At 38.2% G+C, this 14,460-nt stretch overlaps 1 protein-coding gene across 1 annotated transcript in view; it reads left to right on the top strand.

Moving 5' to 3' along the window:
* Positions 1–4,075: 4,075 nt before the first annotated feature.
* The window catches only part of TRMT9B (tRNA methyltransferase 9B (putative)), a 112,612-nt gene continuing 102,227 nt past the window's right edge, over positions 4,076–14,460 (top strand). The window contains exon 1 of the mRNA XM_082758704.1: positions 4,076–4,205. The gene's annotated coding sequence lies outside the window, so the exon portion shown is untranslated. The remainder of the gene's footprint in view (positions 4,206–14,460) is intronic.

The raw sequence follows: 14,460 nt of genomic DNA, 5'->3' as shown, positions 1-14,460 counted from the left end.
GGAAATAAAAGCAGGGTGATGTTCAGGGGGTTGTGGAACTTCCTTGAAAAACTGCAGCTAGGATGATGAGATTGTCCTCTGCAGGAACAATTAAAAAGTAGAAATGAGAACCCCTTCCTTTCCACAACTGCCATGTCCAATGAACCTTCTAAAAGTTCACACGTTAACATTCATACTGATGCTTCAAACAACATTGTCAGATGCAACCAGCTATTTTTTCAGAACTCTGAGTGTACAGGAATGAAGTACTTGTGGCTTTCCCAACTGGGGTGTCTTGGAGCAGAAGAGTTGAGGTTTTTCCCATTATCCTTCATTTCAAAACAATTAAAAACAGTGAAAGAAGAGAGTTTTGATAGGGTGGATGACTGGTTGGGTAGGGAGCCTGACATTTTATACTATTCCCACCAGTTTTAGAAATCTCCTTAGTACCTTTCTTCAGAGCTTGCTCTTTGTGTGAGCAGTGCTTACTGTCACTGTAAGCATCTACTGTCTGCTAATGCTTGTGACACGTGCTGTTCTCCACGTTCATAGCTGTCCTTGTTTCTCTTGGAAACTCAGGACTTCAGGCATCCAAAAATACTGTAGGTTTAGACAATGTGTTTTTTTTTTAATGTATGCTCTGTGTGGTTGTAGAAAGACACTGAAGCATTTCATTAGATTAAAGATAAAGACTTCAAATATGTTCTTAACTATGGCAGTGGTATGCTGTGGGCATATGGAGGTAGGGAAGCCTCTGGATATCGAGTAATTTCAGAGCGTGGCACGCTTGGGCTGGGCTCAAGATATGTTAGGAGAAGTTCATAGGAAAGAATCCCTTATGTAAAATTAATCACTTTTGTAGCAGGAAATGCCTGAGACACAAGGCTCTGGAACCTGACAGATTGAGGACAAATTTGACTGTATGTTCACCTTGTCCTAATTTTTTACACATTCATTTTTGATCACTGTTGGAAGCAGGATACTGGGCCTAGTTGAACCTTGGTATTGCCCAGTGTGGTCATTCTTTTATCTTTAAGCTATGGTTATTTCATCAAGCTTGGGTTTTGGTGCAGTATTTGATTCCTGGCATATTTAACTAAACAAGAAAAAAATCAATTTTCTAGTATTTTGCTGGGTTACCATCAGGATATGATAGTTATGTAAGAGCTTAGATAACACACAGCTCCACCACTGCTTGATTATAAATAACACACACACAAAAAAGTTTTTTCCTGTTGTAGGGCCAGATGAACGCTACGTTAAAACACTACCACCACCAATCCCTGCAGTTTGCCTGGGTCTTTCTAAGGAAAACTCCAGGGATTGTCCTTCCCCTTCTGTCTGTAGTATTTTAAAACTCCTTGGGCAAGTCTTGGTAGTCCTCATTCAGACAAAGCATTGTGACCTCTGTATGGTCAGGTAGCAGTTCCTTATGCTTTGTAAGTTGGTGATCTGATGTTTCTGTAAGCAATTCCTTGTACAAACACTGTGTGCAACCCAGTTAAACACAAATTGACAAAGAAATAGTGTTTCAAATTGTATTTGACTGTGCTTCAGGTAAATTATACAAAATTATCCTGATTCAAAACATTCAGAAATAAACAGCAGTATAAACAAAATGAAGCAAAAGCAATCCAGGCTCAGGGAACAGGGAGTGGCAGGCAGTGAACCTAAAAACTAATACCTGCATACTGGAAATCTGGAGCTGAGCCCCATTTTTACAGCCTGTCTTGGCACACATCCCAAGGGAAAGCAGTCATATTCCTTGAGAAATGTGTAATGGCTTTCTGGCTGTTTTCCCTTCTGTTTCTTTAAAGGTAGCTAGTGAGCTGTCCAGCTGTTGTTTTTTTGCCAAGATACATGCAGCAAAGGGAAAATAAAATACATTGGAGAAATTAGATTAGGCAAATAATATTTGTACTTTATTTTTAAAACTTACTGTTCCTAAGAACTAAATGTTCTAAGCAACTATTAATGCCTTTTCTTAAGAAAAAGAAAAAAAAAAAAAAGGTAATGAGTATCTCAGACTATCTTTGTAAAAAGAAAAGTATTGAATGGCATAGCTTTTGAAGATCTTAGCCAGTGATGTCTGAGTCACTTTGCTGTGGCTAAGGAGTAATGAAACCTCAGAGTCCAGTTGGGTTGGTTTTGTTTCAGTCTATTCTTTGTGCTCGGTAGACTTTTGGGGGCTTTAGTGAGGTAGCTCCAGCAGGCAGACTTGCATTGGAAAAATGTTCAGCATTACTGCAGGAAAACAAATCCAGAAGCCTTTGGGTAATAGTGTTGGACAAAAGTTGCTCTTGAACACCTTTTTTAGGTATGAGATGCCATAAAGATTTTCAGCTTGGTCTCAAAAGTTAGCAAAGGTGAGCTGCATGTGGCTCGGCTGTGGGTTTGTCGAGGAATCTTAACTCCCTTTGAGGAAAGGAGCTGGGGTTCTCTGTACAGCTGCAATAGGTCCCTTACTAAATTATTTAATTACATATGCAGTAGTGAATACAGAAAAGCAACTACACATGGGATAAATGGTTAACTACATGTTAGAGAGATAAAGATCTCATTAAAAATAAAAGGGAGTCAAAACATTAAAGGATCTAAAATACTCACCAGATAAAGACAGAGAGAAAGCCTGTTTATTGGCAAAAGCCAAGGAAAGACTTGCATACCCAAAGTGAGATGTAGGAAGAATTCAGGTTCCAAAGTCCAAAAACGTGATATAAGAAATCTCCCACAGCTCCTGCCTAATCCAGAAGATGCTTAAAATCAGAAGACTTGATTTTAATATGCATCTCTGCAGTGTAGGGATTTTACTTCTGTGCACCATGTGCAGCAGCTTGAGCAGTGTAGCACCTATTTACCATCCAGCCCATTGCAGGCTCCCAGTTGTGTCCAAGTGGCTCTGCTCTGTCAGTATTTTCAGGCCATGCCAAGCACTCAATCGTATGCAGAGATTCTTAGTTTGGTGTACCTGATTGCTTTTAGGATGCACCTGAACGTTGGGGGAACCGAAAAACCTTTTATTTAACAACCTTTTAGATTACTGATGTGAATGGGAAGATTCAGTTTGATTCTGTCCAAGAATATTAAAAATCATCTCTCCAAGCAGCTTCTCTTAAAGGGTGACTGCATGAGTTTAAGTTGTCTTGGGAGCATGAATTAGACATGAGGATGTCACTCCTTGCTGAATGCCGTATTCCTTGAGGTAATCCTCACACATCATTTCTGTCCCTACAGACTGAGTTATTTTCTTCACAGTAGCAACAGCTTTAACAGAAACGGAGCAGTCATCTTTGTTTTCGGTAGCCCTGTCTCTTGTTGGGTAGGATCGCTTTTCTGCCACACACTGATTTGAATCTTTTTGGTTTAACGGGGACACAGAACAACAATAGGTTGCTCTATGAGGTGTTTGTTTTCTTGCTTCCTTCTGTTACCCTGGCTATGATTTAACAGAATACAGCAAGTCCTGCTACATTTCTTAAACAGGCTGGTAGTTGGATCATGCTTTTAAGAGAGGGCTGTGGGCTGTGAATTACAAGCACTCTGAGGCATCACTGTCTTGGCCTAAATTTCTAAGGATTTGTAACAATCCTGCTGCATCTCCTGCAGACTAGCATTAGATGCTGTGATGCCTCAGGGTGGTACCAAACCTCATCGTACATAACTGCGTAGCATAGCTGGGTGTCTCATGTGGTCTCCTAGATCCTTTGCTGGGAAGAGAAAATGGAAAAACAGTTCGCAATCGCATACTTTTTGTGTGCCAAGGTAACTCATTCCTTTGCTTGTACCAGTGTTAAATGTATCTCGTTTGAAAATGATACAGTTGTCACGCTTAATACTGATGTGTTCAGCTATATATATATATTAGTTTATGTGTATATTGATATTAACTGCTGTTAATGAGTGGGGTTCAGTAATCTGATGAATATACTTTGGAATTGTGAAAATACACTGTCTGTCCTGAAGATACCAATCTGAGTCACTCATTGCCCTGTTCTCCTGTTTGTTTGTTTTTCCCCATATTTGATTATGTAAGGTTGCGCATTCCAAAAGATAGCTGAATGTGCAGGACAGCACACTTCTAAATGTGATCAAGAAGGTTTTATTTTAAGCTTCTCCAGTTTAAAGAACTAATTTAGCTCCAGATGTGATGTGAGTCATCTTTGTCTTCTCTTTAGGAAGAGAATCCTTGGACTGATGGGACTTCTTCCTTCTGCCATTGTTGTCCGGTAGGAGAGTCGCACAAAATCAACAGATTTACAAAATAACTAAATATCAGTGGAAAAGCTTATTTTTGTTCCTATCAGTGTATGTTGCAATGATTCAAATATCAGTGCACTTATAGCTTTAAATACTAAATTTAGAGAGATGCAGAGCATTGAATAATCAGGTGTATTGATTCTTGAAGTTAAATTGCTGTAATGCAGAACTGTAACTAAAGAATGAGCAAAAGGCAGAATAGTTAAAGTAGTACTAAAAAAGGTTTTACATTAACAAAGGAATGCATTTAATAAAAATTGCTCACTAAGAGAGTTCAAGAAAAGCAAGTCAGACGGCATTTATTTTCAGTTTATCAGGGTGCTTCCTTTTAGGTGAAAGTTGCTGGCTAATGACTGGATTGCATATACTATAGATTTTTTGTTTTCTGGATGTTAGGAGTTCACATCAAAGAAAAAGGACAAGATGGTTATTTGTAAAAAGAATGTAGAGCAAAGCTGTAGATAACGATTAGGATTTTTTGTTCTGTACTACAATTTGATACTTAAACAACAGTTTATTCTGGTGTCTGTTTAAATACTCTAATATGTTCCTTGTTCTCTCTCTGTAATATCCCTTGGTATCAAGATGGGTGTTTTGCATCTACTTATGATCATCCCATGAGATAAATTATATTGCATGTATTTATTTTTGAGTATATTCTCTCAAATAGGAGAGTACTGTTTTAATTTCTAATGATTATTGCTGTTCATTCTTACACAATTAAAGAAAAAACAACTTAGTCATTATATCATATTTGCATTAAAAATAAGCCAATATGGTAAAAAAAAAAAAAAAAAAAATCTTAAAGGAAAGAAGAAAGGTTGATATACTTGATAACCAGCTCTAGAAAATAATCTTTCATTTTTGGGTAGTCAATAATAAATATGGAATTAAACTCAGAGTTCGTCAGTTAATCTAAAAAATTCCTAAAATCAATGTTATTATATACTACAATAGAAATCAGAAAATACTTTGCAACCTACTCACAGTAGTAAGTGGTGAAAAAAAAAACAACACATTTTTGATTTGTTACTACTGTATTCAGGCTGGAATGAGGTATAATACTATCAACTTGGACTGTCAATACCTGTGCCTACAATCAGACAGTGTACATCAGTGCTCCTAGTACTACAAAAGTTATTGAGTTTCCAGGTGTTTAATGATAAAGCTACTAGTCTGAAAAACTGAAAAGGAGTTGACACAGTTACAAAACTTGGATTTACTTACTCTTCTTAGATTAACTCTTTAGGATCAGAGGAGCAATTGCTCCTTGACAGGTATTTCTCAAGCATAGAAGTTTATAGAATTTGCATGTATATCTGCTTTTTCTTTATCTAATGAGTGCCCCTCCTTCAGAGGTTTTGTAACACTGGGCAACTATTTCCGGTCAATGAGAACAGACAATATGTGAATCCTCTTCAAAGACTATGAGCAGTAGTTGTTACTAAATGTAGTGTTATGTGAAGAAAATGAGCTGGATGAAAAGGGATTACTTTGACCTTAATTATAGTGGCAGAATACATTTATTCAATTAAATGGCCTAACTGGCAGCAGTTTACCTCTTAATGGCAAGATGAATTTTGTAGTTTATTTTGGTTGTTCAATATCCCCTTTCTACTTTGGCTTGTAGCCCTTTGCTATTACTTATGTCCTCCTTCCTTCTCGAAGATGAGAAGCATCATACAGCACACTGTGCACTGTAAGCTGGGTTATCACACCCACATCTTTTCAGCCTTTTCCTACAAGCACAATGCAGGGAAAGTGCACTTTTATATCACTTCTGCCAAAGACAGCTGGTGGCAGGTTGGAATTCAGAGATCATTAGTGTTTTTTTTTTTTCAGCAGAGTACTAGATCATAAAGGAGAGAAGTGCAGCAGTAAAAAGAATGAAGAGTTATATTACAGGTTTTCAAATGCCTAAAATTGAACAGGACTGTGGTTTTTCTCCCTGCTCCCCTGCAGAAGTAAAATTTCTGTTTTCTTTGTGTGCTTTTGCAATGTTTCTTTTGGACAGTTGATTTTATATGCCATATATGAATGGAGAAAAGGAGAGAAAGCGAGAAAGGTGTGTTTTTGTTTTTGTTTTTTTTTAATAGGAATTTTAAAAGTTATATTCTTATTCTTCTAAAGTTTTGGGAGTCCAGTCAGAAAAGCTTGGATCATTTAAGTACTTTTAGTTGACACATGGGAAGTTCAGATCAGTTTGCACAGGTAAGTACTGCCTGAATGAAAAATGATTTTCAGAATCTTTTTCATCCTTGTATATATGGATTTTAAAGAAGGTCTCACACTCTATCCAGGCAACAGTAATTAGCAGCAATGTGTCTATGCAAATGGTAATTAAGAAGGATCTTCAAATCCTTTTGAAAATATTTGAATGCCAGTTAGTTACTTGGCTTATATTTCATGGAATTAATTGTGTGTTAAAGTAACTGAATTAAAACAGTATCCCCAAGATATGAATAGTTGTGTATTTTTGAATGAGAGATGAGATACTCGTTTTGCCTATTGAAGCAATTTAAAACCAAATATCTATGCAGCTCTTCCATCACTCAGTATTTCTAATGTACCTCTCCTAATATGGCATTCAATCAGGTTATCTTTGCTGTAGGTCATAAGAAGGGTAATATCTGGCTAATAGTATTTAATGTCTCTAACTCACGTAAATATTGTCATTCTGGTTTCATTAAATTAACTACATGTTTAATAGCAAATATATTCAGGTTTCAGTTATCTGGAAATAGTGGGATAATTCAGGAAATGCAAAAACACGTAGTATGCAAACTAACTATATGCTAGACTATTAGTGCATGCCAGCAGGAGAGCGAGGAGCAAGGGCTTAGATGGCAAAGTGGCATAGAAATATCTCAGGTAGTGATGGTTTAAACAAGGCAGTCTTTGTAAGACTTAATTGTAGCACACTGGTGTTCTCTCTATGCCTTCTGAGGACCAGGATACACAGAAAATAAAAGAATTTTCCATCTCATTTAAAATGTACTATGGTTGATGCCTAGACAACAAGGAATTGACAATACATAAATATAGTACCGTAGTGATGAATGTAGGAACAGGACTGAGGTTTCAGTCCTCCTGTAAAAACTGTTTTCAATTAAAGCAGTTAAATACAGCCAAGTTCTCGCATTTGATCATTGAATCTGTTCCTTGTTCTACATTAGATTCTTTATTAGAATATCAAAAAGCACATTAGTTTTCTCAGCACTTAGGTAAGTTACCAATTGTTGTACGTTTCATAAATGGATAAACTGAAGTTTGTAGAGATCAGCTGATTTTTATTTTTGATGCTACACAGTAAATTTAGCAATAACATTTGATTTGAACTGCTGGCATATGCATTAAAAGGTAGAATCTCACGTCTGGCAGCGGAACTGTGCTGACGCAGGATCTTACTGCATGCTCTGATTCCTCAGCTGAGGGAGAGACTAAGCCAGCTAGGGCGGGTGGTGTTAGATCACCTGAGTGCACTACCTCATGTCCAGTTTGTTCCTGTTCTCACTGAAGAGGTGAAAACCTGACAAGCTGTTGTCATCATTTTCCTTTGTGACACATTGCAGTGTCATCTTATTATGAAGTACTTATTATGAAGTACTGGGTTGTGTTTTGCGGCTCTCAGTTGTGAAGACTTGATGTAGGGTGCACTGTGTCAACTTTCATCATTCCTGTAATATTTCTTCTTCCCACTGGTACTGCTTTAACACACAGCCACAAATCTAAGCCAAACGTCAACTATGTAGACTAGATGTAAGTACTAATTCTTAATTGTATAAATAAAAGGTGCAACATTTTCTTTATTTAAATATTTATTTTAAAATATTTTCTGAGGTGATGCCATTATCACCTTGATAAAAGTTGTGAACAGAATACTCTGATATATACATTTCTAATGCCTGGGGCCTAACAGACTTTCAGAATTCATAAGTTCTGCATTGTTAACAAAATTAATAGTCAGGTCATTAATTGATTCCAGGCACAAAAGCAGCTTATGCTGATTCTAGGGCTGATTCTTATCTCAGGCAGAATACCTGAATTAGGTAGATCATTTTGGTTATGTAAACCATAACACATCAGAACGAAAGGTTTCTGAAAAAGCTTTATGCTGATGTATAACAGTATATCAGAGTTGGCATGTCAAGAGTGGTGAAATGTGAGCAGAGAAGGCGGTAACCTGCTGTCTTTTATCTGGATGGCTTTCTTACTGGAAAAAAAGCTTAGGTTTTGAGAGAAATATCAGGTATTTTAAGAGTGAAGTTTAGGTAGAATAAATCTTATTGGGAAGGGGATGGAAGCAAAAGGGAAAGATAGTTGTGTTTTGTGTTACATGATAAAAGGATTTCCTAAATATACCAGTGGGTCTGAGGTGGCCTCTTCTCACTGAAATCACCTCTTTCCAGATGGCATAAAGTGGATACTTCCCCACTTACTGGTGTCACCTGAAGCAAAATACAGGCTGTATTCAGATTGTACCAAAGCTCAGATTTCCCTGTGTCCACAGAGTTTTGGGAGCACAGCGGAATGGGGAAGGAATTTCTGATCCTTCCTCTCCTGCTCCAAACAGAGGAATATGAATAAAAATGTGCTGTAGTAAATCTGAAGCAGGTCTCCAGTCGTGATAATTCTTCATTTTAAGCTGATGATAGATTTCCACAGATCTCAATACAAAGTCACGATGCTTTTATCAGTTCTTACTGCAAATCACAGTTTCTCACCAGAATGACTATTTTTAAAAATCTCGCTTCATGTAATAAATAATGACTACAGAATGATTGCTCATTGTTTTTAATAAGCATTTGTACAATGTCATTGTCTAGACTGTCTAGTCAGTTGATTTGTTTGAAAAGTTTGTTTTCCAGAATACTGGGTTTTACCTTAGGCTCCACTGTTGTTTCTACTGCATGCTTCATTCCTACAATTCCTATATCATTAGCATAACCACTAAAATTAAATATTTAATTGTGAATACGTATATACACACCTGTGAACAAAGTATTCGCAGCCCTTTTAAAAACAGTTTTGCATTAGCTTTTGTAAGGCTTGGTGTTTGCTGAAACACGTAGAGGTAGTTTTAAATAAAGAGTAATGCATATTACTGAATGTTTAAAAAAAAAAAAAAAAATCACTACTTTTGTCCCTGTTCCTAATTCTGTCTGTAAAAGTGGTAGTGTGCTTTTCCGCATTCCAAAAATTTCACTAGTTTATCTTCCCTGTGATCAATGTGCTGCACGGGTCCTGTCTCAGAAAAAGTTAGCTCATTTTGGTCATTTGAGCTATTATGGGCTTTTCTTACATGTAAACAGCTCAATTAATCATTTCTACTGTCAAGCAGGAAGGATGTTCGCATGAGAGTGCCTTGCTGCACTTTTAGATAAAGGCAAGGCCACACAGGTGGTGTAATCGCTGGTACCAGTGGGAGCTGCCTGTTGCAGTGAGCTGGCTAAGCTTGTCCCGCGGCCAAGGCATACGTGCAGCACAGCACAGGCCTGAAGGCCAGACTGCAGCACAGGGGAACTGCTGTGCGAATCGCCAGCTCCTCACTGCACAGTGGTCATCTGGTCAGGATCACTGCAGCTTAATACATGCTAAAGGAAATAAATAGGTCTTTAAAACTGTTTATAACATGTTTGAGCTTCCCTCCAAAGAAATCAGCATTAGTTTCATTTCTAAGCATTACCGTGCATGCCTGTATTTCTGCTTTACTCCATACTGTAAACTGCCAGCACTGCTCTATCAAATCTTACGTATTGCTTTGAGAAACTGCTGTTTCTACTATAGTAGAAACACGGTGCTGTAGTGGAACTACTAAATTCTGCTTACACCTTTGAGTTGGGAGCAGGCCGAAGTCTCTGAAGATGTTCAAGAGCAGCTAAAATTGTGAAGCAAATTTTGTGATAGAAATAAATTGATGGAAGGTGGCAGGTAGTCCTAAGTGAAAATAAAAGTTTTTTTTTTTCTTTTAATTTTTCCCCACTCAGTGAAGATGGATACAAATGGACACACACCTATCCATAAAATTGGATATATTTTTTCTTTTTTTTTTTTTTAACAATCATACTTTATTTTCCTGTAAATTTATCTCTCAGCATTTTCCATTTTGGGTCAGTACCACATGGGAATTTTAGAGGGGCTCGATGTGCCCATTCTGCTGTACAGGCTGCATTCTCTGGCCAGAAATTACTTCCCACGATGCTGAGGAAAATTCACAGATCTCCAGGCAGATGTTTTCCTGCAGACTTGGCTCTTAGAAGGAATGGAGGTTTGAATTCCAATTTAAATTAGTAACTGTGCTGACATGGAGATGCATACATTCAACGTTTAATAAATTAGTTTGAAATGACGTTTCAGTTGAGATGAAGAAATCAAAATATAGTTTAAAATTTAGTTTTCCCATTAGAAAACTGACATTTAACAAACTGCATTATATGTCAAAAACTCTTTCAAGCAAGGAACTGAAGTCAGCTCTATTTTCATGAAACTGATGGTCTAAGATCTTAAGCAGTTTTCTAATTACTTCCTATCATACTTAATGCATCCCATAAGCAATATATGTTTGGATGTAAAAGAACTGCACTTTTAGGAAAATGAAGATAAAAACAAATATGGAGACTACTGCCAACAATTCAAATAATTTACCATAAGTTCAATAGTAATTTTCTTAACAACTGCATTTTTTATTGATGGGATTTGGTTTTCAGTGGAACAGTGTAGTTATTGAAAATAACAAAAAATAATTTAATAACGGGGAAAATAATTTTAAACCTTTCATTCCATCACAAATTTTAACAAGTAACTGCAGCTATAAGTTCATTCCTTTTGGTCTGTTGTCAGAGTTTGAATTTCATGGGTACCACAGGATCGTTCCCCTTCTTAAGCTGCATAATCCCCATGGAAGGCAGCTGAGTTGTGGGTCACCAAAGGTGTGTTGGTGTGGACATGTCAGCCAATAGACAAGAGTATAGATACTTCTGCGCTCATCCAGAGGAGCGTACCTGGGGTTGTACTTGCTTTTTAGTGATTGACTTTTGTCCTTACATGTTCCATCCTTTGGGAGCCTACAGTAGTGTTGTGTTGGGAACACATGGAATGAGGTAGCAACAGGAGTCCCTTTGCTTTGTTTAGATCTTTTTGCTTTCCTCTTACCTCAGCTGGTATATCTGCACCAGTGCTAGAACAAGGCAGTGCCTGGTAGAGCCACAAACTCCCAGTGGGTTTTATACTAGAGAAATTGCCACTGAAGGCTGTCTTTGGGCATAGGCAAAGTAAGCAGATGCCAAGGATATGTATGAGCCTGCTAGGAGCAGTTGCTGTCACTTGGGTCATGAGAACCCCATGCAGCAATGTAGGCTTGGGAAAAAGTGGCTGGAAAGCTGCCCAGCAGAAAAGGACCTGGGGGTGCTGGTCAGCAGGCAGCTGAATGTAAGCCAGCAGTGGCCAGGTGGTCAGGATGGCTGACAGCATCCTGGCCTGCATCAGCAGGAGTGTGGCCAGCAGGACTGGGTAAGAGATTGTCCTGTTGTTCATCCACTGGTGAGACCACACCTTGACTACTGTGTTCAGTTTGGGGCCCATCGCTACAGGATACTGAGTTGCTCGAGTGCATGCAGAGAAGAGCAATGAAGCTGGTAAAGGGAATTGAAAATGAGTTATGGGGAGTGGCTGAGGGAACTGGGGTTGTTTGGTCTGGAGAAGAGGAGGCTGGGGGGAGACCTCCCCGCTCTCTACAACTCCCTGAAAGGAGGTTGCAGCAAAGTGGGTGTCAGTTTCCTTCCTCTGGTGACAAGTGATAGGAAACAAGCAAACAACCTCAAGTTGTGCCAGGGGAGGTTTAGATTGGGCATTAAGAAGAATTTCTTCACGGAGAGGGTGGTCAAGCATTGGAATGGGCTGCTCAGGGAAGTGCCGGAGTCCCCATCCCTGCAGGTGTTAAAGAAAGCTGTGGACATTGCACTAAAGGACACAGTTTAGTGATGGGACTTGGTAGGTCAGGTTGGACTTGGTGGTCTTGAAGGACTTTTCCAACCTAGATGATTCTATGGTTCTGTGATCTGTGCTGGAGTTGCAAGACTGTGTGCACCGTGCTGCCCCCTCCTCTTGCTGCTTTGCTGATGATAAGGCAGGAAAGTGTCGGAGAGCACAAACCAATAGTTGCTAGAAGACTCATCTGTGACTTCCCAAACACTAATTTCATACTTTTATCTGTTTTCATCCTACTTAATGGATCATGCTGCTACACAAATAAAACTTTTTCTAAAAAATTTGCACTTGCTTTCTGTGCATAGCTAATTTCCTCACTCAGCCTCCATCCCTTCTGTATGACAAGCCCTTTCTGGAACCTCAAAAGGTATAGAGACAATAATGCTGGTTTTGAGAGAAAAAAAAAAAATGCTTGCACAATTAGTAGTAGGAAGTGCTTATGTAGGAGTATAGTAGGAATTTAAATTTGCTTTGACATGCTAGTGATTGATAGTGAATGATGTTTTGAATGATCTTCTGTACAGCTGAAGTAGAGTTACACTGGTGGATTTGCAACAGTGGAGATCTCCAGATATTCCCACAATGCATGTAACAGCACTGCAAAGAAGTGACAGGACAAGAGGCAATAGGCACAAACTGAAATACTTAAATATAAGAAAAATCTTTTACTTGTAAGGGTGCTCATACCTTGGGACAGGTTGCCCAGAGAGGTTGTATAGTCTCCATCCTTGAAACTAATAAAAACCTGAGAGGGCATGGCCCTGAGCAACCTGATGTAGCTGATGCTTTGAGCAGGGGGAGGACCAGAGACCTCCAGTGGCACCTTCCAATCTCAACAATTCTGTTGTTGTAAGAGGAGCATGCAGTAATCGTTTTTAAAGCGGAAGACTGCACACAAAGTGGTAATTCTGTAGTGTATTGTTCTGGCCTCCTGCAGTTTGTGGTTCAGAGCCTTCTTAATATACTCTGTTGTCACATTAGTGACCCTTAATTATTACAAGGGTTGTAAGTGTAAATTACACATGCAAAAAAAACAGACACCAAAAATCATTATTAATAAATAGCTCCAGTTGTGTAGTCAGTGAATAGAACAATTTTGAGTACCGATGAGACAGATTTTTGTTTCTTTGAAGTCTGTAGTTAAAACTTCCATTTACTTCAGGAGGGTAGGGATTTGAACCATTTAATTTTCTATCTGCTACAAAATATGAACTAAAGCAAATTGAATAGGCTAGTTGTATATTTAAGCATGTTATAAAAGCGAAACCTGTGATAATGGGAAGTTCACATTACTGCTACCTCCAAACATCAAGCATCTATCTGCTTTTTGCATGGTGTAGTAATTGCTGTGCACCAACTATGTGCATTACTCGCTGGCATGATGATCCATCTGTTTGGCAGTAAGGAAGAGCTGTGAAGCTTCATTATTATTCTGTAGAAAGGCTTTTAAATGCGTAGAAGCAGCCTGGGAGTGCTCACTTGAGGAATGGGCCCTCTTATGTGACAAGCTGCACTTTGTACTTTGCTGTACAAATAAATTTCTTTTGACTTCTGATGTTTGGGAGTGGAAAATATTATCTTGTTTGATAAATCAAACAATTTGTTTCCAAAATAACCATTTAAATAAGAGATTAAAAATATTTGCTCACTAAAGGGATAGTTTCAAGAAAAGAGGATTAAAATTCTTGGAGAATAGGCAAGGCAGCTACAAGTGTCAGGTGATTGTATGGCCTTATGTAAGTGCAGTGTTTGGTGTCTAGCCAAGTATTTCTAAAACTTATAGGGCAACTTCTGTTCACATTCAGGCCAGCATAAATATGAAAACACTTAAAAAAAAAAAAAAAAAAAAAAAAAAAATCAGAGAGGAGTGTTGGTCTCACTTCAGAGCTTCTTTTGGAAAAGAAAAAAAGATCTGTATCAGAACAAATTACTGCAGGGAATTCCTATGTGGGATGATACGGTTAAAACGGGGGCCTACAAGAAAATGGTTTTATTCCTGCCTTTCCTGTAGGTCTCCTATCCTGTATGGGACAAGCCATTTTTGTGGCTCAGTTTGTCTTAACCATAACAAATACATTGTGGTTATGTATGTTTGATAAGCAATACTACATTGGAGGGGTCGTTAGTAGGTACAGCTACATCTTGTATTTGCTGCATAACTTGGAGATGTAGTGTATTAAAATATTTTTGTTTGCAAGTATCTCTGTTTTATGGAGGAAGTCTCTTGGTGGAACTCAC

The sequence above is a fragment of the Aythya marila genome (assembly GCF_965140915.1).
Source record: "Aythya marila genome assembly, chromosome: 4".
Taxonomy (NCBI): Eukaryota; Metazoa; Chordata; class Aves; order Anseriformes; family Anatidae; genus Aythya; species Aythya marila.
Note: the sequence above shows the minus strand (reverse complement) of the source record. Positions and strands in the feature narration are given on the sequence as shown.